This window comes from Suricata suricatta, chromosome 17 (genome assembly GCF_006229205.1).
Source record: "Suricata suricatta isolate VVHF042 chromosome 17, meerkat_22Aug2017_6uvM2_HiC, whole genome shotgun sequence".
Taxonomy (NCBI): Eukaryota; Metazoa; Chordata; class Mammalia; order Carnivora; family Herpestidae; genus Suricata; species Suricata suricatta.
The window spans coordinates 44,354,799-44,381,849 of NC_043716.1; the positions used below are offsets into that span (position 1 = coordinate 44,354,799).

General features: G+C 46.2%; 1 protein-coding gene across 3 annotated transcripts in view; it reads right to left on the reverse strand.

Moving 5' to 3' along the window:
* TEX2 (testis expressed 2) overlaps positions 1-27,051 on the reverse strand; it is a 118,806-nt gene that overhangs the window by 78,144 nt on the left and 13,611 nt on the right. For 2 of the 3 annotated variants that reach the window (XM_029929049.1, XM_029929047.1), the window contains exon 1: positions 26,968-27,051. The exons of the other annotated variant lie outside the window; for it this stretch is intronic. The gene's annotated coding sequence lies outside the window, so the exon portion shown is untranslated. The remainder of the gene's footprint in view (positions 1-26,967) is intronic. 3 annotated transcript variants of the gene reach the window in all.

Sequence of the window (27,051 nt, forward strand, 5' to 3'; positions counted from 1 at the left end):
GCTTATCATAACTAAGAAGGGGAGATCAGAAGAAAAGTAATTTGAAAAAATTCCCCAGTAATCATAATTTGTGTGTGAACACATGTGCCTCAATATCTACCATGGAATTGAGACTCATTGGTCTAAATCAACTTAGAATGATCAGTTCTAAGTTGATATACTTATATATATCATTATACTTATTATTTTATTATAATTATACTTACACACACACACACACACACACACACACACACACACACACACACAGGAAAGGTGATGAAATTACCAGGAAGTCAGTTGGAAATATAGCACCTGCTACTCCTAGGCACCAATAACTGGTTGATCCAGTCTAGATAGATCTAACATCTATATTAGAAGGCACTACCTTAGAGGCAACTGCTCCATCTATATTAAAAGGTGGGCAAGCATCTCTCTGTCAAGGTTAATCAGTGAACCTCAGACCTGTAACTGTATAAATTGTGAAACCAAGAGAGCCTCATTTCAAATGAGGATTCATAGGTGGGCCACTGCCTCCATGGGCGCAGGACACACCTGGACTGAGTTTTGCTCTTGATTTTTGATACGCCTGACTGCACTAAGTTTGCCCCTTGAGTTGTGGGTCTCATCTCCTGGGGCTGGTCCGAGTCCCCCCAACCCAGACCGCAGGTACAGAGTTGACCCCAGCCAGGGCCTCCACAGCTGTCCATTCCTGAAGGTCTGTTTTCATTGCTGTCTCAAGGACCAAAACAAGCAAGACAGAAGGCAGCAACTAAGAGCAAATGAAATAAAGAACAAATGTGGATGCACAAAGTAACGAGAAAACACTGTTTCTTGGCAGATAAGGGGGAATAAGCACTGGGAGCAATTCATAACCAGAAATACGAGTACACAGCTTGGAACCAAACTGCCTAATCTAATTCTGGAGGTGCTATAAACCGGATGGCTGTACTGGGGCTCCATGTGACGTTTCAAGGAGGAAAAAGCTGTAAAGTTGTGATCTTGATGTTCTTCTGTTCACAGGCCCAGCAACTGCCTAGCAGCAGCTTCCTGCCCTTTCCAGATGATTAGTGCTGAGTTTGTTGTTGGGTTTGGTCCTCCAGCTTCTGTGGGTCCTCAGGGAGTACACCTGGCCAAAGCAAAATGCCAAAACAGGAGCAGAATTTTCTGGCCATCCACATGTAATTAGGATACCATAAAATCCCACAGCGATAACTCAAGACCCAGAAGCAGAGCCTGGGACAGCTAGACTAGCTGGGAAGTGCCCCACCTCAGGAGCAGCCTCACTGGGACCGCATCTTCTGATCTGTCAAGTGACAGTCATGACGGTGAAAGCCCCGCCCTCCAACTGCTAGGAGAAAGAATCAATGGGACAGCACTTCATAAACCCTGAAGCTTGGGCACAACCATAGAAATGTTGTCATTAACCACAGGGCTCTCTCCCCATGGAAGGATGGCATAAAGAATACCAAGGGAAGATTATTATTTCTTCTCAAGGACATTGTCTGGCAGTTATTCTATTAAATTTTTTTTAATGTTTATTTAGTTTTGAAAGGGAGAGAGAGTCAGAGTGTGAGTGGGGGATGGGCAGAGAGAAGAAGGAGACACAGAATCCGAAGCAGGCTCTGAGCTGTCAGCACAGAGCCCGACATGGGGCCTGAACCCACAAACTGCGAGATCGTGACCCAAGCCAAAGTCAGATGCTTAACCTACAGAGCCACCTAGGTGCCCCAGCAGTGATTCTATTTAAATAAAGATGTATAATGGTTATCTTCAGAAAATACAGGGTTTTTTTTCATCCAAAAACTTTATGACAGCCATTTAAATTTAAATTTCCATGGTGAATAACACCATTTAAGTGCTAAGCAGTACCCGACCCAGTCACCTAAAGCAGCAGGAATTATTTCTCAGACGAAAGGAGGACCAAGGCCCATAGAGATCCAAGTCAGACACAATCAGACCTGCGAGGATGTTATCAGAAGGATTCTGAGCTGAGAATAAACTTTTACATAGGCTTTGACCCCCCTGAGGCCTCCCCAACAAGATCTCATTTAAGCCTAGCAACTCGGAGAGGTAAGTACTATTATTATTCCCACATTTTGCAGATGAGGAAAAAGAATGAAAGTGGTTTAGGCAACTTACCAAGGCAACAAAACTACTGACTAGCAGAGCTAGGGCTCATGGTCCAAGACCATGCTCTACTCCTCTGCACAAACTGCCTTGTTCTGGTATTTCCAAGGACAAATCAATCCATGGTCAACAGAAGCTCTCTACAGGTGTTCTGTCCTTCAAGAAAGACTTCCATCCAGTCAACATTTATTGAGTACTGGCTGCATGCCAAGCCCACCACTGAAAGACAAAGACCTTCACACCAACTGTCCAGGGAGAGCATTGATTCCAAGGTGGATCCAGAGTCTAAAGACAACTCAAGAAAGCAATGAAGAGTACTTTTTATTTATTACTTTTGAGAGAGCGAGAGTGCGTGCACACACATGCACACACACACATGCACGTGGGGGAAGGGCAGAGAGAGAGAGAGAGAGAGAGAGAGAGAGAGAGAGAGAGAGAGAGAGACTGACTGTCAGTACAGAGCCTATGGCGGGGCTCGAACCCACGAACCATGAGCTCATGACCTGAGCTGAAATCAAGAACAAAATGCTCAACCAACTGAGCCACCCAGGTGCACTGAAAAGTACTTTTTAAAAGTCTGTGGGTCTCAGAGTCCATGGGTCTGTGCTGACAGCTTAGAGCCTGAAGCCTGCTTCAGATTCTGTGTCTCCCTCTCTCTGCCCCTCCTCCTCTCACTCTCTGTCTCTCTCTCTCAAAATAAAGACATAAAAAAAGTTTTTTTTTTTTTAAAGTTGCAGTAAGGGGTTCAGCATCTGGCTCTTGATCTCAGCTCAGGTCTGGATCTCAGGGTCCTGAGTTCAAGCCCTGCCCTGCATTGGGCTCCATGCTGGGTGTGGGACCCACCTTAAAAAAAAAAAGTTGTAGTAATTCACAGAACAGGCCATAAACTACTTTATTCTATTGTTAGAGGCCCCTCAAAGCCTGCTTGGGATGACAATCAACCTACGAAAGAAATATGCTCCGTGTTGGGAAGACTTTCTTGTAGTATGGGAAGCCACTGTTTACAGCACAGAGAAATCCAGTGGGCTCGAATCAGCCCTCACCACCACCTATTCTTCCCACCTCCCCTACTTGATGCATATATAAGTAAATGTTGTATTGCATGCACTAAAATTTTAAGAAAACTCTAAAAATACTGCACATCCCTTTTTGTGTGCTGTGGGAACGTATTCCCATCTTAGGGAAGTCAGTCACAATTAGCTGAGACTTCCCTGAGACAGGGAGAGGCTGCGTCGGATGAGGCTGTGGTTTGTAGCAAATGTTCCATCCACATTATTGATTAGCTGGTGACTTTATTGATATCTGTCTTCCTTTTTATACCAGCCATCTCAGGCAACTGCTACCACAGATCTTCCCTGCGTGAACTACCCCACAAAATATTCATCTAAGTGTCTCCGGGGACTACCATATGGAAACTGACTTCAAAAGCAACATCTAAAGCAAGCTCTTATTTTCCTCTCAATTTATTATGTCTATAAAACAAAAATTTGTTGATTGTGGACCTAAGGCTCTTTTTAAAAAAAATGTTTATTTTACTTATTTTTGAGAGAGAGAGAGAGTACGAGTGAGTGCAAGCAGGGGAAGGGCAGAGAGAGAGAGACAGACAGACAGACAGACAGACAAACAGAGGATCCAAAGCAGGCTCCATGCTGACAGCAGAGAACCCAATGCAGGACTCAAACTCAGGAACTGTGGGATCATGACCTGAACTCAGATGTTTAACCAACTGAGTCACTCAGGTGGCCTAAGGCTCTCCTGGTTTCACAATCTATGCACGGTACAGGTCTGTTTGCACAAACATTTTGATTTCAGCAAACCTTTCTAGCTGTACATCTGGGATTTCAGCTCTGAGAGCAGAGACCACGATTTAGCATTCAGTACTGGCCATCTGTATCCTGCCTTACAATGTGCAAAGCAGCGCAGTGCTGGAACAGCCCTCAGGGAGCTTAGAGAAGGGCTGGGGGGAGATATCATCAAATAATCAATGCAAGAGTTCTGAAGTAACATGAAGGGTACCAGGAGAGCACAGTCAGTAGGGAGACCCAATCAGTTTGAGGATCAGTCATGAAAGGGTCCTTGGAGCACGTAGGAATTGGGCTGACATCTCAAGGATGAGTCTGAGTTGGCCAGGATGATGATGTGGGCAGTCCAGAAGGGAGCATGGCATGAACAAGGGACCTGAGGCAGGAGCACAACCTAACAGAGGAATCCAGAGAAGCCCTTTGAACGTGAGTAGAGTGTACACAGCAAGAGCCTGGAAAGGTGGGCAGGGACCAGGTCATGCAGGACTTTGAAGGCCACATCAAGGAACTGGTTTTGATCCCAAGAGCAATGAGGGAACAGCTGAAGGTTATCGTATGTGGTCTAGAGGCATGTATGGAGGTGGTCAGATGCACATTCTGAAGCTCACTATGGGTGCAGTGTGACAACAGACTGGAAAGGGACAAGAAGGGACTCGGAAAGGTCAGCACTCGTAGAACACTGTAGGTGCAAGGCGACAGCAGCCCAGACAAGGGAGATGGCTGCGGAGATGAGAGGAGAGCCTGAGAGTGAGACAAAGAAATGGGTGGGACTTGGTGGGTGGACTAGGGACGGAGAAGACGGTGCTTCTAAGGAGAAGCCTTAGGCTTTAGGCTTACAAGACAGATGGTGGTCAGTGGTCCCGGTTATCAGGTCTGGGAATATGAGGAGGAGCAGGTTTAGCGGGAACAGAGTAGGTTCAGCTTGAGACATCTTTTTTTAATGTTTGTTTATTTATTTTGAGAGCAAGAGAGAGTGTAAGCAAGTGGGGGAGGGGCCAAGAGAGAGAATCCGACGCAGGTTCCATGCTGTCAAGCCCAGTGCAGGGGCTGATCCCATGAACCATGAGATCATGACCTGAGCGGAAATCAAGAGTCAGACACTTAACTGACTGAGCCACCCAGGTGCCCCCGATTTGGGACATCTTAAGAGTCTGACACTTGGTGTCCTCCAAAGGTAAATGTCAGAAAGGTGTTGAAAGATCTGGTTCAATAACTGATACAATTACACATCCATCCAGAAGGGAGACTAATCATTGCTTACAAATAACCAAAACCAGTAGAAAGAGAATTCGTTCAATGACGAAGTATTTTCTTGAAGTCATGAACGTCGAACAATACTGTGCAAGTAACATATGTAAAAAAGGAATTTCAGAAATGTCTGCTTACGTTCAATGTTTTGGAACATCTTTCAAAAGAAACTGAATGCCATCTACTAATTTACACATGCAACATGCAAAAAAAAAAAAAAAATCTTCAACTTTTGGGACCCCAATTTAAACCAGGCAGCACACAAGAAATTTCAAAATGGAACAGGAAAAATAATTTCCTAAATTGAGGAGTTGTGGGGGGGAGGGTTGTCTTGGGAACACACAGACAACTCACTTGGCAAGCACTAATTCACTCAAAGTTCTGAGTTATGGAAAACAAACTCTGAATGAAGATTTAAGTCCCAGATGCATCAAGACACTCCTTGTTCCATCTCTGTGACCCTAAGAGGCTAGAACTGTGTTTTTATTTCAAATGAGGAATGGGAGGCAGAGTAGTTGAGAGACTCACCTAAGGCATCATTGCCAGTAAGGGCAGAAATGCAAAGCAAACAGGTCCAGGCAACGCCCTGCACCAATGCCCAACACCGCCAAGAACAGGAAGAAGCAACTACTTCCTTGCTGCCGATCCTCTGCTGCAGAGGTTGAAAACTGGGACATTTATTTTGGTGTTTTCTGTTATCACATGTAGTTTAGCAATTACTTTCTTAACCTCATGATAACCTTAATTTTTAAAGAGTTTTCTTTGTCAATTCAATCATCTCTGTTTCAGCTCCTTAAAGAGGTTTCGCCTGGTTAGACATATAAATCACTCCCGAGGGGTACCTGGGTGGCTCGGTTGAGCGTCCGACTATTGATTTTGGCTCAGGTCAAGACCCCACGGCTGTGGGACTGAGCCCAGCATTGGGCTGTGTGCTGGGCATGGAGCCTGCTTAAGATTCTCTCTCTGTGTAGCCCTCCCGACCATCTCCCCACTGCTTGTGCTCTCTTGCTCTCATAAACAAATAAACAAATCACACCAAAAAATGCTTTATACGCTTTAGTTGTGATTGCTTGTAAAATCTGGACCCAAATGTAAACTCAGATCTGGAAAAAACAAATGTTTGCTTTTCATCAAATGCCTACTGCATGTTTCCAGCCAAAATCCACTGAAACTATGGTGAATAAGCCACCTCTAACTTACAGAACAATTTTTCAAAAACCATTTATTCTTTAGACAAACTCAGAACTTTTTTTCCTGAAGAAGAAATGCTGTCAGGTAAGTTACCCATGCCAGGCCACAAAGCTTAATGCCTCAAACAATCAACCAAGCATCCTACATGTTAACAGGAAATATTACACAGTCTTTACAAAGACTGTATAAATTATATAGAAATGGGGCAAAATGCATGTGAAATCATGGTAAAGGAGGAGAACACACAAACTAGTACATATATCAATTACACAATATTTAGAAAGGTAAGTGTGTCTGACACGCTAGAGTGATAGAGATTAATTTTCCTCTGTATTGCCACAGACACGTTCACATGTATGTAAGTATATGTGTGTATAAAGGTCTTTGTCAACAAATGCTTACAGTCTATTGGCCTTCCAAGTATCTTAGAAGCGCTGCTCACTTGGCCCCGCTGCCCACGGCCCAGCCCCCAACACCCAGCCCCGACACAGACTCTCAGGCAAGCCGCTGGCTCAAGGACCCAGCAAAGTGGCTGAGGGGACACTGAAGAGGAGGAGGGCAGAGCAGGAGTTACAGAGGGAAGAAGGGAGCAAGGGACAGGTGGCCTCACGCAGACGAGGCAGGCACCTGGCAGCGCGGTAAGAGCATGTTTTTCCAACTCAGATGGGGAGCAAACCCCAGTGCAGCCCCTCACCAGCTGCATGACCTCAGGCTAGGTACATAACCTCTCTGAGCTTCAGTTTTTCATCTACAAAACGGGAAAAAGAAAGTCTACCTCCCAGCAGCTGTGTGAGGATGAGGGGAGTGCCACACAAGCCCTGACACAGGCTTCTCCTTGTATGACGGGCCCCTTCCTTCCTTCGCAGGTGTTGTCACTGTCCTGGTTGTATGGATGAAAGGAAGACACATGGTACTGGGTCTGTCCATGGCAGCCCTTATGCCGATACTGAATAATAATAATAATAATAATAATAATAATAATAATAATGAATCCTGGGACTACGGAGTAAAGGGCAGAACTGTGGGGCTGATGAACAGGTCCCACGTGTAAAAACGGGTTTTGGACAATGGCAGCATCGCTGGCAGAGGTATACAGTAAAACCTTGGTTTGCAAGCAGAGTTCATTCCAGAAACATGCTTATAATCCAAAGAACTCGTATGTCAAAGCGAATTTCAAGAGCCAATGGCTCAGTTGTGATCATGTGACATTCAGCACCAGGTAGAAGTTGTACTGCAAGACATCACTCATGTTTTTTTTTTTTTAAGACATCACTCATTTGTCAAATTAAAATTTATTAGAAATGTTTGCTCGTCTTACAGAATACTCACAGAACAAGCTAGTTGCAATCTAAGGTTTTACTGTTTTATAATTTTGCCATTCAATGCTTAAAAATGACGTTCAGGAGGGACGTCTGGGGGGGGCTCAGTCAGTAGAGCCGCCAACTCTGGCTCAGGTCATGCTCTCACAGTACATGAGTCTGAGTCCCACATCAGGCTCGCTGCTGTCAGCACAGAGCCTGCTTCAGATTCTCTGTCCCCCTTTCTATCTTCCCTTCTCCTGCTTATGCTCACTCGCTTTCTCTCTCTCTCTCAAAAACTTGAATCAATTTTAAAAAATGACATCAGGAGATGGGCACCTTGGTGGCTCAGTCGGTTAAGCGTCCAACTTTTGCTTTCAGTTCAGGTCATTCACGAGTTCGAGCCCCATGAGTTCTGTGCTGATGGCACAGAACCTGCTTGGGATTCTCTCTCCTCTCTCTCTCTCTCTCTCTCTTTCTCTCTCTCTTTCTCTCTCTCTGCCCCCTCAATTCCCCCTTCAAAAAAATTACATTGGGAGAAAAAAAATAGCCTCGGGCCAATAGCTGCAACGCTTCACCCGGTACCCAGGCTCCTGTGTCTGGGACTCAAGACCAATCTCAGGTCAGCTGGCCTTTGGATGCGGTGGCCCTCCCAAGGAAAGCATTCAGGTTGTCATACCTTGTGGAGTGACAAGTGAAGAGTCAATTCGTTCACTTAGAGACCACCGGGCATGTGTAACATGGGAAAGCCAAGTTCGGTGGCCAAAAGCTCAAAGCCAAGCTGAGGGCAGGGACCACTCACTGTGCTTTGAGCCACCAAGAGGACAGGCAAAGGCAACTTTATTTCTCCTCTTGTTCTTGCCATAGGAAAGACAGCAAGTACAAGAGGGTACCAGCCAGATAAGCCCGGTCACTCTCTCAAAAGGTCATGGATACCAAAGTCTCAACTCCTTATAAATCCTGCAAATTAATCAGTTGAAATCTCTGCAAAGAAGGGGCCCCTGGGTGGCTCAGTCAGTTAACCACTGACTTTTAATCTCAGCTCAGGACATGATCTCATGGTTTATGACATTAAGCCCCACATCGGGCTGACAGTGCAGAGCCTGCTTGGGATTCTCCCTCTCCCTCTCTCTCTGCCCCTCCCCTGTTCATGTTCTCTCCCTCTCGCTCTCAAAATAAGCAAATAACCTTAAAAGAAACCTCTGCAAAGAAGCCTCACTGAATTCCATGGCCCCAAAGACAAGTGTTACACTTCCCCAAATTATTAATTAATAGCAGGATTCAACTCTAATCTCCTCCAGAGGAAGACTCTCCTGACAACCTTATCCTTAAAGCACGGCCTCCCTATCTCCTGGTTCTCTTTATCGTTAAGAACAGTATTACTACCTGACACGGTGTTATATGGCTACTTACTTGCTACCTCTCAGCCCATAGAATACATGCTCTATGGGGCCGAAATTTAGTTTATTCCCTGCTGTGTTCCCAATGTTGTGTAGAGTAGGCACTTAAACATTTATTGGTTGAATGAATGAACACTGCATTTAATATCTAAGTAACCTGTTCATATCCTTTTCAGAAAATTCCATAAAGTAAAGAAAATAAATACATCATTTACAGTCTACTATATTTTTAGCAACTGGGTATCAGCTTTTAGCTCCAGAATGTAATATATTAAAAATATATTACAATGTCCTCCTAATGCAGACTGTGAGCATGGTTGGTACCTCTCATTTCCACCGAACCAATGTATGATGTTGTTTCTGTTGGGAAAATACATTTCCTTTAGGAAACTGAAATCCCAAGCCAGTAGCTAACAAAGGAAAAGGATCCTGGAGCGGTCTCAGTGGCTCAGTCGGTTAAGTGTCTGACTCTTGATTTTGGCTCAGGTCATGATCTCACGGTTCGGTTCGTGGGCTTGGGCCCTGCATCAGGCTCTATGCGCTCTTGCTCTCTCCGCCCCTCCCCTGCTTGGCCTCTCTCCCAAAAATAAATAAATAAGGAAAAGAAAAAAAAGAAAGAAAGAAAAGGATCCTTCAAGAGAAGTGGGGAATACCCTTGGGTGGTGGAGACTTCTTAGATCTTGATGGCTTAAATAAAAGCCCCTCTGCCAGCAGCCATCTACCAAGGATCCACAAGTAGAAATCACAGAGCCGTTGCCACCAACAGGACTCCAACTAAGGTCTACACCTGTGTTCCCGGGCCTGCCTCTGGACCAGAACACCAGCCTTGCCTCACATGCCAGGCTCACTGGAAAGTGGAGCAGAGGCCCTGAGAGCAGGCTACAGATCTAATACATGTGGTTTTTATAAGGCACTTTCTTTAAAATATATATTCTCAGGGCACCTGGTGGCTTAGTTGGTAAAGCGGTCAACTCTTGGTTTCATTTCAGGTCATAATCTCACAGTCTGTGAGTTCAAGTCCTGTGCTGGGGATCTGCCCACCCCCGCGCCCCACTCATTCTCTCTCTCTCTCTCTCTCTCTCTCTCTCTCAAAATAAACAGGTTTAAATACACACACACACACACACACACACACACACACACACACATTCTCAAACAGTAGAACTCTGAAATCATGCCTCCTTTACAACTAATATAACAAGCAATTCATCTAAATTAATGTTAGGTTCTTAAAACCCACTTGGATAAAGGCTACATCAGTCTTTTCACCCTAAGGGGAAAAGCATATGAGAAACTAGGGAAATAAATGCAGAGTTGGTATTGCTTTTTCATATACACATAATAAATAATTGCACTTAAAAAAAAAAATCTTCTCCAAAAGACCCCTCACAGTAAACACTGGACCCTGCCTTTGAGGAGACTGAGGAGGGGCACCTTCTGGAAGCACTAGTCTCAGACTGTACAGCTCTCTCAGCCTGGCTGCACACTCCAGCCCCACTAAATCTTACTTCCAACAACCCACAAAGCACGCTCCCAAGCGAGTACCTCCACCTGCCAGTGAAAGTCCTTCCTAACACTCTCTTCAAAACCTTGCATCTTATTATTTTATGTCAAGGGTTCTTTTTTATTTTTTAATTTTTTAACATTTATTTATTTTTGAGAGTCATAGAGACAGAATGTGAACAGGGGAGGGAGACACAGAATCCAAAGCAGGCTCCAGTCTTTGAGCTGTCAGCACAGAGCCTGATGCGGGGTTTGAACTCACGAACCACAAGATCATGACCTGAGCCAAAGTCATACGCTTAACCAACTGAGCCACCCAGGAGCCCCTACCAAGGGTTCTTAACATCTACATGCAGAAGTTGGGCTGTGTGTACATGTCTGGTTTCCCTAGGGAGACAGTGCAGTGTCTAGACGTTTAAGGGTGTATTTTCCAAAAGTTAAGACACCACTCTTTCAAGGGGTGGCAGAACTTTATCCCCTATTTTGGGAAACCAAAAGTTTCTCAGAGCCACCTCCGGTGAGCAAGGTTCCTACCAAGTTGGGAACTGTTTCAGATCAGACACCTTTTCCCAGGAAAAATACCAGCCAAAGTACTAGCTGTAAGACTTGTTTTGCGGATGTGGATCTCTGGCATTTCTGGGGTGCCCAACAAGAACCCACCGGGCCTCCCCGTAAGGTAGTTCAAGATGGTAAGTCAGGGGGCGCCTGGGTGGCTCAGTCGGTTAAGCCTCCGACTTCGGCTCAGGTCAGGTCTCACGTTCATGGGTTCGAGCCCTGAGTCAGGCTCTGTGCTGACAGCCAGCTCAGAGCCTGGAGCCTGCTTCTAGTTCTGTGTCTCCTTCTCTCTCTGCCCCTCCCCCTCTCATGCTCTAGCTCTCTCTGTATCAAAAATAAATAAAACATTAAAAAAAAAAACTTAAAAGATGGTAAGTCAGCATGAGGACTGCACTTGGATGTTGATTCTTGGATTTGCTTTGGACGCTTGGATGTTGGCATTTTCCACTGTAGGCCTTCAACACTTCATGATAACTATTTTTTTCCTCAGAAACACATTATCCAGCTCCGTAAGAAAGATCAAAATTAATGTGCAGTTGGCAGTGCAGGCCACATCTCCCCAGAAACTTTCCTCTTAGGCAAGTTTCTTCTCTGAGTGCTTCTCATCAAATGTAACCCTTAAGGCACTGTTCCCACTGTTCTCTGCCTCCGTCAAGACACCATGTCCTAGGTATTTAAAAATTTCTTTCAATATCCTAGAAGAATGCACACATGCACCTTCCCCCTCCAGTTTTTAAAAACTGATTTTCTATTTTTGTTTTTAGCAAATCGCTGCTCTCTATGAGCATTTTCTAACATGGAAATTTAAATATCATACAAATTTAAATATCCTTCCGATTACATGAAGTCTCTACTTCCACCAACCCCAGCTGCCAGACCTGCTGTGATCACACATCCTTTGTTTCTACAGACCACGTAAGAAAGTGCCCTTGTTACTCTGAAAATCTCACTTTCATTTCAAGTCTACCCAGTTACCAATCTTCTTTCACACATATGGCAATTCTTGGTCTCTTTTCAAAAATGTGGCCGAAGGCATAATAAAACAGAGGCTAAAAAAAAAAAATCCCCTTTCTCTGCTTGTTCTCCTGGACCACAATCTTCCTCTATCATTTCTTCTACACTAAAAGGTATCTGGAAAATAATCAGTTTTGGAAAAAGGTACCTTTTACACTATTATTTCCAGAACAACAAGATGTACAGAAGGAGAAATTACAATCTGCTGAGAAAATTGCAAAATAGTTTCTAACGCTATTTGCTATAATCTGACAATTATACCTTAAGAGTCTAGGAACTGTGTCATTGTGAGATGTCTCAAAGCCATTATCCTAATTGAAACCTATTTAAATGGAATAGTTTAAATGCTTTTCAAGTCACAGGAAGGCACATATAGACCACAGATCCTCTCTATTAAGTCAAGGGATGGTACACCTATAAAGTACATCACCAAAGCAGTAAAGATTTTAGCCTCACAATACCTTAATCATTTATCTTGGTATGTGTACGCACCGATCTATAGAACTTCAAATGTTGATATACACACAAAATGAAGTATTGAACAATGCTCCTTTAAAAAATAAAATCAAAGCCAGGAAATGCAGACATGTTCTATTCATCTAGCTGGTTTTCACTCCCAAGTTTTTGTTCTCCACACATTTTAATTGTTTTCTTTTAAACACACTGGACTTTTCACTTGTCTGTGTTCACCGAAGAGAAAAGTGGAATGGATAATCCCAAACAACTGACTTGGGAACACACTGTATTTTTCAGTAGCTTCCCATTAAAATGGGTCCATGTGGGAGGAACGGAAACCAAGCAGACTGGAGTGGGAAGGGAGCCCCCGGGCACAACAGGGAGCAAAGGGAAACCAGCTAAAGGCTTAAAAGACCAGCAAGAAATAATCTACTCAGATAACTGAGAGCCGATGCCCTAACTTCCTCTGTTATTTAAAATCCACAGAGCTGACTCTTCATTAATTTTAGATGAATTTCACGGTAGGTTTTTTGTAATTACCAACAGCTTGCATTACTACCTCTTGAGATGGCTCTATCAATTAAGAGATCTGGTTTCCTAAACAGAGCCTTGTGGATCACATGCCCACCTCCATGTGAAGGTAAATGCTGCCAAGGGGCTAATGAATCCTCAGAAGCAGCAAGAATAGGAGACCTTCCTCCCAAATCATTTCAGGGCCAGACATTCGGAGAGGGGAAGAAGCTTAAGCTACCAAAGGTAGAAAATGACCATCTTTTACCGCAATTTAAATTTCTGCTTGTTGCAATAATGCACATTTGTCACCGATGCTCTATCTTGGCCTGCCTCTGGAAGAACAGTCTTTCTGAAAGCAATAACTTCTGTCTTTTCTGCCTCTGGCAACAGTGCAATAAGGAATATAAAACAGAATCCTACTTCCAAGGCACAGCTTGCCATCACAGGATACACGTGAGGTCTACAAGGAAAGGTAAGAGCCTGTGACAGCAATGGCATTATGTGTGTTCCTGGCCAGTCAGAGGCCACCAGAGCAGATGGCTAATTTCTGGGATAGAAGGGAGTGAGCTGAGACCCCAAGGCATCCTAGGAAGGGGCAGGACCCACTGTGGGAACCACACGGCTATGAGGACCAGCCTCTGGGTTCTCTATCTAGCTCAGGGCCCCCTTTCTGGCTACAGACCAGAATACCAGACCTAACAGAAAAGTCGATGATAGGAACAGATTAACTCAGAACACATTAAGGGGGAAAAAAAAAAAAAAGGTGGGGGGGGAGGAAAAGGAGGAAAACAAGGTGATATAAGGGATAAACCCAAGAAAAATAAAAAGAGAGGCATATGAGAAGTTAGGGGGCAGTAGGACATTGACCCAAGAAAAAAAGTGACTAAAGAAACCAAGGACAAAATATCCTGGCACATGGTACGTGGCTTGTAGAACAAGTTTATCCAGTGGTCTCCCAACTTAGGATACCTTAAGGATTGGACGAATGGGAGAAAGGCCAGTGGGGGGGGGGGAGGAGAATATCGGGGACCCAGGGGTGGCCATGGAGGACCAGTGAGAAGCCAGGCTTGCGTGCATGGACTCCCACCACTCAGGAACCTGCAGTCTGTGCTCTATGTTCTTTCCCTTCTGTTAATCTGCCCCTCCTCTCTAAATAGCTGGCCCTAGAGCTTTCTAGATGAGAAGTGCGGAGACTTTAGAGCTGGAGTCCTTAACTTTTCTCATTTGAGGGCTGTTTGGAAACCCGATGAATATCAAAGACCCTATTACCACCAAATACAAAGATTTCATATTCAGTTTTCGAGAAGACACAGACTCCTCCCCTCTTTCTCCCCAAGGTTTTTAAAAACCCTGCTCGAAAGAACTCATTACATGGTTCTGAGTAAGAGGGTATAAACTTTTGATGTACACCCTTTGGATGGTGAGTGTGTGGCCTTTTAGAAATCTGGGCAGGACAGAAGACAGCAAGGTGAAGTCCTGCCCAAGAAAACAGTCTTAGTGCCTCCCAAAGTTCCATGGTTTATTTTTAGCCACGGGAACCAAGACCATAAGGAAAATAGGTGGTTCCTTTCTAGACTCTCTTCAAACAACCAAAAAATTGAAAAGCAAACATTCCAAAACATAGTTAAGTGCTTGCTTATGTTAAAAAAGAAAGTAAAACTGGCACACTGACTTACAAGCTATTAATCAGGAAGAAAACAATCTAATTAATCATTTTGTAATTAAGATTTTATTGTGTTTAATGCTATGCAAATACATGCTTTAAGATTCTTCAAAGACCTTCCTAAAAAAGAACAACGGAGTGGGCGAAGACCTTCCAGAGACTCTCATCTAAGAGATTCACAGAAGACTGACTTTCACTGCAAAAGAGTCTGGACCTGCCCCATGACAGTCCCCAAGCACAGCCACTGTCTTGGGAGCAACGTCATCTGCTGAAGGCTCAAGGGATCACTGGATAATCAACCGATATTAACTCAGTGTGGGGATAATCCATTTAATAAGTCCCTTCTCAAGCCCCAAAGAATTTGGCCTGAAATCATCAAGCTGGTTGGATGAGGGGTTCTGAAGCTAGTTTCAGGGATTCCTGTTTGTCTGGCTGGGCCACTCCCTCCCGAAGCAAGAGCATCACACCAGAGATACTGGTGTGTACCCGACAACAACGGGCAGAAATACAGACAGGGCTGAGCCAGGTAACTACCCTCCTTTAAGGTAGCAAAAACCTTGCCTTTCCCTTTCAATATGAACTTGGGTACCTGTGTGAACTCCTAAAATAGGAAAATGTGGCCCAAAAAAATCATACTTTTTTCCTTAGCTTGCTACCATAGAGCACCCATCCCACTCAAGACTTGCCAACCAACAGTGCCAGCCCACCCGTGCGTGCTGTGTCGGGTGAGAGGCCACAGTCCCCAACTGCAGTGCTGTCCGCACAAGGGAGCCCAGAAGGAGCAGCGGGCGGTTTCTGGGGGAGGAAACTGCAGTTATGGGTCAACTCTGAGAGATAACACAAAATGGCTAAAATTCTTAGGCCACAGTACAGCTAAGGTTTAGAAATAGCTAGACCTGCAATTTCTGGAAGACTCCTTCTAAGTTGTGGGTTATATAAATATATATTTATTAAACATGTTTAAAATTTTAGTTTTTGAGATTAGCACTCTGGCATAATAAATTCATAGTTTGAAGGACCTCTTGACCATTTGCCCCTGAAATTTCTGGGCCCTGCACTTGCTGTATCTGCTGCCAAAGCAACTCTATCACTTAATTCAGAAACTCAAGATATGTTTTTTTCCTTCCATAAGATTTTCGTGCCACAAATCAGACCTCATGAAATAAAATTTGCTTCAGGCTGTTAAGCCTCTGCCAACACTCTCTTGATCACAAAAGCTAGGCTGATCAAATGAGTTTGGTCTCTGGCTCAGAATATGATCAATAGTCATTTCTGTTGGGAGTTTTAGCCTTAAAAAAAAATTAATGTTCCTGCTTTACTATTAACCTACCCCACCAGGATCGAATACCACTCATCATATCCCCATAGACATTAGCCTACCCTGGGAAATTAAAACAAAAGCAAGTCCTTTCCCGTGGGTCTTCCACTGCTCTGACTTATTTTCCACTTCGATCTTGCCTCTGAACTTAGCCAGGGCAAGCAGCTCGACTTTCCCCAAGGACAACTCCCTTCAGACTTCTAGTGCAGGTACTGCAGTGTCTGCTCTGAACTCTTTGTGGGGGGAGGGGGCGGGGGAGGGGGAGGGGGAGGCAGATGGAAACCAAGGAGGAGCCACATTCAGTCAGTCATTGCTATGGGCTGATAATCAAGAAGTCATTTCCAACAGGTATCTGCATTTGAGGACACCAAGATGGCTCCTGTTCAGCTTAGGTGAAGTAGCAGTTTCGCCATTTTTATCAAAGGAAACAACAATATAAGGTAGGAGATGCTCCAAGAGCAGGGGCTATGGAGCCAGTCTGTCTAAACCCGAGCTCTGTGCTTATTTCTGGGCTGGGGTCGTAGGCTCCCTTGCCCTCCACATGGCTTTACCCAGTCCACACTGTCAACTGGCTTTTCCTTATTTGTATCATTAGGTCAAAACAGCACCCCGCCCTCCAACACACACACACACACACACACACTTCCTTCTACCTGTTCTCAGAGGTAAAATATCAGCAAGGTAGTGCTAAAACCACATGGTCCACTTCTAGTAACAGTCACCTAAAAACGTCTGCATGATCTACTGTATCTGTCAGGGGCCTCTTTTAAGATCTGTCTATGGAGCACAGTGATTGCCACCTCAGTCTGGTGGGCTGTCCTCCAATTACATACCTGCCCCTGCTCTTTCCATCATAACGGGAAGGCTCATCACCAGCCTTCCGTGGCCAGGGCACACAGAGGGAGGCTCTCCCACAATTCTCCTTGGGGCCAGGTGTGCCCATACCTCTCTGCTTGATGCCAAGCCACCAGCAGATCATATTTACCTGGCTTGCTGTTAGGCTTTCCAGTGCAGGGAGGCACTGGCTGCTCACCCTCAGGCATGAGTTTACAGATACCTGACCCCTTCCCTCCACACTGTTCTCAAGCAGCTCCAGTGCAAATTTCCACCTGAGAGTTTCTGGGTACCACGTAGCTGGCCACACCGCTGCTGACTCACACAGGTGTCCATGTTATCAGGTTCTGCAAATTTCCTGTATATTTCTCTTTTTTTTTATACTTTTCTCTTCTATCCCCTTAATATTCAGCTTAAAGTCTTCCTAACCAGACCTGCAAGCTTCCCAGAAAAAACATCACTCTGGTCATCAATAATTACCTCCTCTCTGGTTATCAGACAGCCTGGTCTGGGCGGTCCAGGCCCTTCTTCCAAAACAAAACAAAGGAAAAAAGTTACCTAGGAAATCAGCCAATGACATCCCACATCAGTTTTCTCCTTCAGAATCACAATCACAAAAGCTGTAGAAGAAATCTAACCTCAAGTCCATTTCCCATCTAGAACTTCAACGTTCCAGTGCAGATCCAGATGTCTCTTAGGAGTCCCTCCCATGCGACAGGTGACCTGAGGAGGCAGGCTCCTCCCCTTATCTAGAAGTTGGCCTCAACCCAAGGGCAAGTCATCCCGTCTGCATGGCCAGGTCTAAATACAGCTGCCTCCCCAACAGGCATCCTCCCCAAATCAGGAAGCTTCTTCCCCGCCTACTGCTGCCTAGCGCCCTCTTCAGGGCTCACCTGGCATTATTTTTGAGTAGTACCAGGGGCTCTTAACAAACATCAGCTGAACACCTCCAAGGGCAGAGTACTCTGGTTTGCTGATGGGAGTGAGGATAGGGGAGAGGGTGTGGGAGGGAGGAGATGCAAATATGAACAGGGCACAATCCCTACCTTCTAGAAAGAGAGGAAGACTACTCTGTCCCTGCCTGTGGACCACATATGGAAGACTCTAACCTTGAGGCCTCAATTTGGAGACCCATGCTACTGATCACGTACTTGGCGAGAGAGACACCTCCTGAAGCTGGAACAGGAAGCCCGTCCAGAGGAGAGGGCCACCCTTACAACCTGGCCCATCAGAAGGTTTCGGGAGGTAGGACAACCCCAGTCTGGGGACTTGTGTTTGCTGCCAGGAAGATAAGGAGGTGCAGAGGAGACTGCTCGGGGCCTGGGCTGTCTTGGTCACTTTCTTCCCAGCACATAGTAGATGCTCGATGAGTATGTTTCAAAAATAGATGACAGTTTTCAAGAATAGATTTAAAAGCAAATCAGGAGAACAGCTCTGAATTTCTGAAAAATAGGTGCCAAGGGAACTATAATACCACTGAGTTGCAGAGTATACACAGCCAATGTTTTCCACCAGAAGTAATTTGCACTTCCCTTCACTGCAAATGCAAGCCTGCCCTTACCTAGTCCTTTACCAAGTGCCGAGATTTTTATCTTTAAATATCTCCTGAATGGTCTCTCTCTTTGCCATTTCACTGCCACCACGCTTGCTCCAAATGACCATCTTTTTGCTTGGAAGACAGCAGCGGCCCCCTCAGCGACTTCTGTCTCTTCACCCCACTATTGTGTGAGTGATTTTAAAACTTCCTAATACAGGGGGGACGTGGCTGGTTCAGTCAGTAGAGCATGCGACTCTTGATCTCAGGGTCTTGAGTTCAAATCCCCCACCAGGCAAAGAGCTTACTGAAAAAAATATTAAATTTTAAAAAATTCCTAATATGAGCATGCCACATCCTTGCTCAAAACCCTACAAGAGCTTCTAGTTGCTTGTGGGATAAGATCCACATTCTGAAAAGTGCTCTGTGATCTAGTCCCTCCTGCCTTCTGCTTCAGCTGGGCCACATGCCCTTCTCCTCCCGGGTCATTATATTCCAGGCACCTTTCTGTTCCAGGAGGAAGGGAGCAAGGCCTGCTCAGAACCCCCTGCTCCCTCTCCAAGAAACAGGGCCACCCCTTCACCTCGCTCCCTTTTGTTCTCATCCTTTGTAGCCCTTCTCGCCGTTTATGACATATTTTGAGTAGACATCTGCTTTTCTCCTCCTCCAGCAGGGCAAGGACCTTGTCAATTTTGCTCACCACCATATATATGCCCAATACCTAGCACACTATCTGACCCACTGCACAAGCTTTTAAATGTTTGTTGGGTCATGGATGAATGAATGAATGCAAGTATGATAGAAAGCAGGGGGAAACTTGAGAAATGCTCTTTAAAATTTGGGTTCATTGAAGGGATCAGACAGGTTTTACAGCAGAATAACTCAGAAAGGGAAATCAGGGGAAAAGAGTCCACGGGAATTCATCCTGGGAGCTCTCCAGTGAGTTCAGATCCGTCTTACAAAAGAAGCACGTTCTGCGCTCTTGACCCAGACTTCAAATGCATTCTTCTGCCAAGTTGCAAGGGCGGCCCTCTAGTCTGGATGGGCCTCTTGTCCCGGCCTTAGGGGGCATCACTCTCACCGGGTATGTGATCTGTGGCACGGGGCTCCAATTTGAAGCCCCAGGTTACTGTATTCTGTATGCAGCCGAGTCAGGGATGACTACTTTTCACAAGCAAGTCTCTGAGGGCTTGCAAGAAATGTTCATTTAGGATTCTGAATTTTAACTACCAACACCAGTCCTGTAATTAGGCAGCGTGCAACAATTTTTTTTTCCCCTGGGACCATATCTACCATATAATTTTATATTCCAAAGATACATTGATACTGTGATAGAAAATCCACCAATAATGCTTCAAATTGAAATTATCTTGGAACAAGGTTAGCAAAATGTCGGTAATTATTGGAACAATGATAGATCCATGAGGCTCATTATGTTATTCTTTTGTGAACTTAAGAAATGTTTCCAGGGACTCCTGGGTGGCTCAGTTGGTTAAGCTGCTGACTTCGGCTCAGGTCATGATCTCGCGGTTTGTGAGTTCAAGCCCAGTGTCGGGCTCTGTACTCACAGCTCAGAGTCTGGAGCCTGCTTCAGATTCTGTGTCTCCTTCTCTCTCTGCCTCTCCCCTGCTCAAGCTCTGTCTCTCAAAAATAAAAAAATATTTTTTTTAATTTAAAAGAAAGAAAGAAAGAAAGAAATGTTTCCAGAGGCACCTGCATGACTCACTCAGTTGAGCGTCCAACTTTGGCTCAGATCATGGGCTCACAGTTCACAGTTCAAGACCCACGTCGGGCTCTGTGCTGACAGCTCGGAGCCTAGAGCCTGCTTCAAATTCTGTGTCTCCCTCTCTCCCTCTCCCCTGCTCTCACTTTCTCTCAAAACTAAATAAATATTTAAAAAATATTTTTTAATTTAAAACATGTTTCCAGAATCTAAAAAATTTTAAAGGAACTAATGCAATTATACACAAATTTGATCAGTTCTAACAAATATTTTATAGGATAACTGTAAACTTTGATATAGCTGGGTCTATACTATTTTATTAAACATCCCAAACCAGGCCAAAGAACCAAAACCAGTGACTCCTTTTATGAAATTTTTCTCCTATAGGATCCTGAGGTGTGGCGGTTTCCCGGAGAAAGCACCACACCAAATCTGGTTGGGCATGCAGTTTGGGCTGGCACTGCACTTAGCAACTCTGAGTTGTCACATTTGATCACTGGCCTCTGGCCTCTGCCTCCTTCCTCTTATCAGGAAAAAAGGCTAAAAACTGACCTCCCGTGTCCAAACACAAATGCAGACAACCGCAGGAAGGAGCAAAGGAACAAGGCTTCTGGTCCCCGCTCGCTTCCAGCTGAACACGGCACCCACAGCTGATGGAGCGGAGGCTCCGTGGTGAGTGCTCCCCACGCACAGGTGCTCACTGTCCGTGCATCAGACCGTCCGACGCCGAGCCACCTGAGAACGCATCCGGCAGACATGCCTATCAGCCGCCCTAGCCTCCTCTTCAGCCCTGTGGTTACTTTACACATGGAGCAATGGAAAATGCTGACCGAGAACAGCTTACCCACTCCAGGTCAAGTTCTCCGCTGTGTGAGAGTCAGCAAATGCTAACCCCCAGCCCTTCCTACACATGCCTGGCACTGTTCTCGAGACTTCCCAGACATGAGCTCATTCAACCCTCACAGCCACTTGGAGTGGGAAACTGAGGCACCAAGAGGCTGAGCAATCCCCAAGTCTCCTGAGGCAGTGCCTGGCTCCTGAGCCCTGGTTCTTCATCTCTATGGGGCACTGCCCTCCCCGGGGCTTGCCTTCTTCCCCATGCTCTCCCCTCCTCCCCTCAGCCACGCTTTCCACATGCCGCTACCTCTTGGAATGCTTTGCTGGACACTCCCCATGCTGGCTGGCTCCCTTTCTTCCTTCTCAGTGCACCGTTCTTCCCTGCAGAGGAAGGAGCCTTCACACTTCTCACAGTGTCATATATATACACACACAACGCGTACATCTCTCGACTTGTTTATTGCCTGCACTAGATAATGTGCTGTGTGCCGGCAGAGAGCACATCTGTTTTGCTCCCCACTGGATTTCCAGCACCAGGCACGATCGTTGGCTCCTGCAGAGGCTCAAATATTTATTGATTAATAGTTGTTGTTCACTCAGTCCTTTCAATGGAAAGATTTTTAAATTCCCTATTTCAAGCCCCAAATGATAAATATAACCATCTTTAGGAACACTGCTTAAAAAGACAGCATTAGATGTAAGAAAGAATTTTAAATCGAGTAAGAGAATCGGCCAGCTTATGTCAGCTGTAAGAAACAACAGAGAAATGAAACTCAGAAAATGCATGTTGTGATTCTGGAAGATTATTTGCAGGAGCAATCCAAGGGGTGGCTTTAAATCTCAAATCCCAAATGAGCTGACACCTGAAGAGGGCTCCTCTTGCCCTGTGCCATTCTCAGCTGTCAGGAAAAACTGGGGAGGCACTCGATTGTTAGTTCCAGTAACCTTCTTAGAGGGGAAAGCCCTCAGAACCACCATTTCAGGCAAACCCAAGGGTTTGAGAAAGGTTACCTGATTGTTCCAAAAACCCATCCACGTTTCCTATCCCACCAGCTTCCACACGGAAAGGCTACTGGATTCTGCTCTCAACGGTCCCACTTACACTCACAGTGACCCAGGTTGTGGCTTCTGTTCACCAAAGAAAAACTCTGCCTTTCAAGGACTTAAGTCACCTACAACTCTCACAGGGGTCATTCTTACCTTGAACAAAGTTCTCCCAGTGCACAGTGGATGTCCTGAACAAGAACTCAAATTTAAACAGGTGTTGAGTACCCAAGAAAAGAGTAGGAATGTGTGACTCAAAGCAGGGGGAAATCTAGGAGCGCCTGGGTGGCTCAGCCAGTTAAGCCTCGGACTCTTGATTTGGGCTCAGGTGATGCTCTCATGGTTTGTGAGATGGAGCCCCAGATAAGCTCGATTCTCTCCCCCCCTCTCTCTGCTTCTTCCCCACTCACGCTCTCTTGCTCGCTCACTCTCTCAAAATTAATAAATAAACTTAAAAATAAAGCAGGGGGTCCTACTTTTAAACCGGAAAACTTCCAGGGCACATGGCTTGAGGGGATTCCAAGACAAGGCAGGGTCCACCTAAAACAAGCTCACACTGGGAGCCACCTAAGCCCTCAGCCTTGCTGTGCGATCTCGGACAAGTTACTTACTTCTCTGAACCTCAGTGTTCTCATCTCAAATAAGATCGATAGTGGTATCTCCCACTCACAGGGCGATGTGAGGTTTACAAGTAGAGACAGCGCCTGGCACACAGCAATTCTCCATCAGTTCTCCATCAATGATAGTTTACTCATTTGTTATCACCTGATTATCGTTTTCTGCTTTACAAAGCACTATCACAAACACCCAAGTGAAATTTCGGGGAATCCTGAATGAAGTAAGTTCCTTTCAACCATTTAATTTCTCAGATCCTAAGTTCACAAACTGGCAGGATCTATGACACTGTGTGGGAGGGGTCAGGGGAGGAGACTGAGAAAGCAAGTCCTCATTTTGGAAAAGAGACTCTCCAGGCCCAGAGTGGTGAAATGAGCCCAAGAACTCACGTAATAAACCCCCAAGCCAGGGGCCAGGCCTTCTGATGGCCACTCTCGTGCTCTCTCCACCTTACCCACTGCTGGTCAAGGGCCTCTCTACTTTCATGACCACCTAGGCTCCTTCTGATTAATCTCACAGACACATCACCCAAAGCAATTAAACATTAGGAGTTTCGAAAGGGGAAACACAGAATCTTGTATATAACCTTGAGGCACTTTAAAATTCACATGTGAGAGCATTCGCATCAGTGTAAGTTTCCAATCTTCTTATAACGATATTTATTTTTAACTCGGGGTTTAAAGTTGACAAAGACCTTAATGAATCGGCAGGACAAAGGGAGTCGTCAGTCCATGGCTCGTTAGCTCCTAAAGTTAATGCTTCTCATGGGGAGGAGAGTGAGCCAAAGGACAGAGTTCCGGGCAAACTGGAAATCATTCCTCTGGCCCACTTATCATGGATTATTGCCTAAACTCCAAGTGGCAAATCTTGTGAGATGCTCCCCAGCTTTTACCCAGAGTGACCCACCAGTTAAGCCCGAGCCCTGTCATTCAACAGCATCCACTGATGCTGGGCACGTGAGTGACTTCACGCCATCCTCACGACTACCTATAAAGAATAGACTACTACAGTTCATCTAAGACCCCACTACTGTAAGATGTACCATTATTTGATATACAAAGAGGACATCGTTGCCAACTACAACTGTGAGATCCCACACAAGACCCTTATCTTCAGAAATATTAAGATGAGACAAACTGTATATATCTTAACATGGCTGAAATGTGAATACTGTCCCATTTTACAGATAAAGAAACTGAGGCATAGAGAGGAAAAAAAAAAATGCCTAAAGTCACAGAGCTGCTAAATGGAAGTACTGGGATGCGCCCTGGTAAGTACGGTCACCTTTTCACGGCAGTAAACTCAAATTTCCCAGCGGCCACATGAATAACCCAAAACGGTACCAGGCAGAGACGCAGGACACAGGGCGCTAACTCTTGGTCCACCGTGAGCACATTCATTGCAGCAATTCTCTGAACGTCTCTGAACCCGACCTTCCATATGTCCAAAGAAGGCACTGTGCTAGAACTGCCATTCCTCTTCCAGGAGAAGCCACAGAGCACAGTGGAAAAAGCAGGCTTTGGCATCACAAAGTTCTCGACTGAAATTCTTGCACCACCATCTACCCAGCTTATCACTGTAGACAGGTTACTGAACTGCTCTGAGCCTCAGTTCCCTCTTCCATGAAATGAGGCTACCGTTAGAGCACTGCTCAAGGACTCGAGATGTGTTATGTGTATATATATATCTCCTACGGGAGGGAAGGAGAGGGAGAGACCGAGAGAAAAGAAGGAGAGAGAGAGGAAGGGAGGGAGAGAAAGGAGTGTATGGCAGAGTTGGAACTAAACACATGCTCTCTTTTCTATACTAGCTGCCTTCAGCTTTGGGACAGAATCCAGCAACAAGCGTTCCCTGCAACCTCAACAATTCCCAAGGAGGGGGCCTCAGCAGCTACCAAAGATGAGACAGAAGAAAGCAGGTGCTGAGGGATACTCAGCCAAGAAAAGGGAAGTGGAAACACCTGGAGGCCAGGCACTATGTTTGTTTCATGAACTTCCAAATTTTTGAACAAATAAATCGACAGAAGGAAGAAAGAACAGTAACCAACACCATGAAAGATACTGGTCAATAGATATGAGGATGCAGATGGTTTCTGACCAGAAAACCACTCTCTGAAGTTTCAGTTTGACACCACAAATGATCTACAGCGGGCAGAATCTCCCGTTGTTCTGTTTGTTCTGTTTTGTTCTGTGTATTTCTCCCTTTCTTTCTTCAAGGACTCCAGAAGACAGCATTTGCCTTGGCGGGAAGGCGAATCACATGGCACCAATAACGAACACTCCACCCATTTTGGCTTTTTCCACCATAACCCACAATGCCTGGCAGCTTCTGGCACACTATCGGCTCAATAAGCATTAGTTGAATGAATATTTTCCATCTCTATGCTGTTTCTTTTGGATGAAAACTCCAAAACATCCTGTCTGTTGATTTTACCTGAAAGCCTAATCCCTTCTGCTGCTCTTCCAGAAGTATTCTAAAAACATAATCTCTAATGAACAAACAATACCTTTGGTATACGTGACATCTCCAATCCTCTCACAGGACCACGTGCTTCTCTCTGCAAACCTCCAAGCCCCGTACACTCGGGAGCAAACTCTTGCACTTCCCTCCCCTCCCTCTGTCCCAGGCCCTGGGGTACTTGTCAAGCTGTTGCAATGACCACCATCTTGATTTGAATTGGGTTGCTAATCTCCTTCCTCTCAGGCACAGTACCCCTTCCTGGAGATAAATGCAGGCCAAGCTGATTCACCCAGAGCCCTCTCCACACATGGACTTAAGGCCTTCAGGGACACTCCCCGAGAGGCCTGTGTGAAAGAAAGAAACTCTATGGCTAAAAGCCCACTCTACCCCCATCGCCTTGGGAGGCTTACTTGTTCTCTGTAAGTTTAGACCAATTTTGGAAGAAGAACCTGAAATACCCAAATAGCTTAAGGGTTGAGGAAGAGCTCATAGAAATGGTTGTTTTACTCTTCCAATACCTCCTATCAAATAAGCTTCACTGCGTCACCTTGTTCTAAACCCACAAACATAGCCCACTCAAACACCCCCTATCCTGGAATTCAAGAATCATTTGCCCCTCTGATTTTCCTTATTGGTCTCCATATAAAAGTCACTCATTGTTTTCCTTCCAGCTTCCATCTGGCTCCTGAAGAGACTCGTTTAAATCCTTTGCTGAGAGCCACCAAACACGCAGAAGGCTGATTCCTTTCAATTCCAGTGCAGAGCAGAACCACGGTGGACTTCAAACAGGAACATGGATGCTACCACCCCTGCCTTCAAGGGGCCCACGCTTTCCCCTCCAACTCTAAAAAAGTATGCCCGCCCTGTGCAGTGCCTGTAAAAACGTAGTGACAAAGTACTTCATAGCTTCGGAGAGCGAGCGAGGGTGGAAACAGACTTTGCCCTTACATTTGATGCCCCGTCGCCATGACAACCGATGGTTTAAGTAACCAATCAACCCACTGAGGGGCTAAGTTTTCCAAAAACCGTTTTCAAAAGGGGAAGACTCCCCTGCACCAACTCCCGCGTCGGCCGTGCGATCTGGGCGGCGTGCGTGGTGCAACTGGAGTAGCAGTGCCTTCCTTCTCCTGTCCTGGTCCCTCGGTCTCGCTGGGGTGCTAGCCAGCGGCCAGCAGCCACAGCCTCCACCGTCACACCCGCGCTCCAGGGCAGGGCACCTGGCGTTAGGCCTCAGCCCAATGTCACTTGTTAACCTTCCGATCCCCCGGCTCTCGGCACGCCGCCGCCTCCTGTCTGAGGCAAGCAAACCACCCCAGAGCCACCCGCGATTTCCAGGAGTTGGAGAAAAACAACCCGAGCGCAGCCAGCCCCTGACCGATCGGCGTAAAAGTAACTGCGGTTCTCGACTTCCAAAGCATTTCGTGACGTGGGCGAGGGGGGCGGCAGGAGCCGGGGGCCCCATTCATAAAATTACAATCTGTTTTCCTTTAGTTTGCGAGTGGACGGCCCTGCCCCGGGCCAAGCCCCGGAGCACGGCGCCCGCGGACGGCAGGCTGGAGGGGACGGGCCGGCTGGCGTCTCCGTTCGGGGTCAAGCCCAAACCGCCACACCCGACCCCTAACGTACGAGAGATTCGCTCGGGGGCGTCGCGGGTGGGCGTCTCCCGTCAACACCTCGTCGTGACAGCGGGGCGGGACCCTGGGAGGGGGCCGACCCCATTGCCCCGCCGCACCAACGGCCGCCGGCCCCCTGCACACCCCGGACCCTGGCGGGGTCGGGCCGCCCCCCGCCCGGGCCTTCTCCACGGGTGTTCCCTCCACCGCCTCCCGCCCGGCCCCGGTCGCACTCACCCCGGCTCCGCTGGCTGCTTCATCGTACTGCGCCGGCGCCCGTGCTCCGCGGCCGCCGTGGCTCAGGCTTGGGCTCGGGCTCCG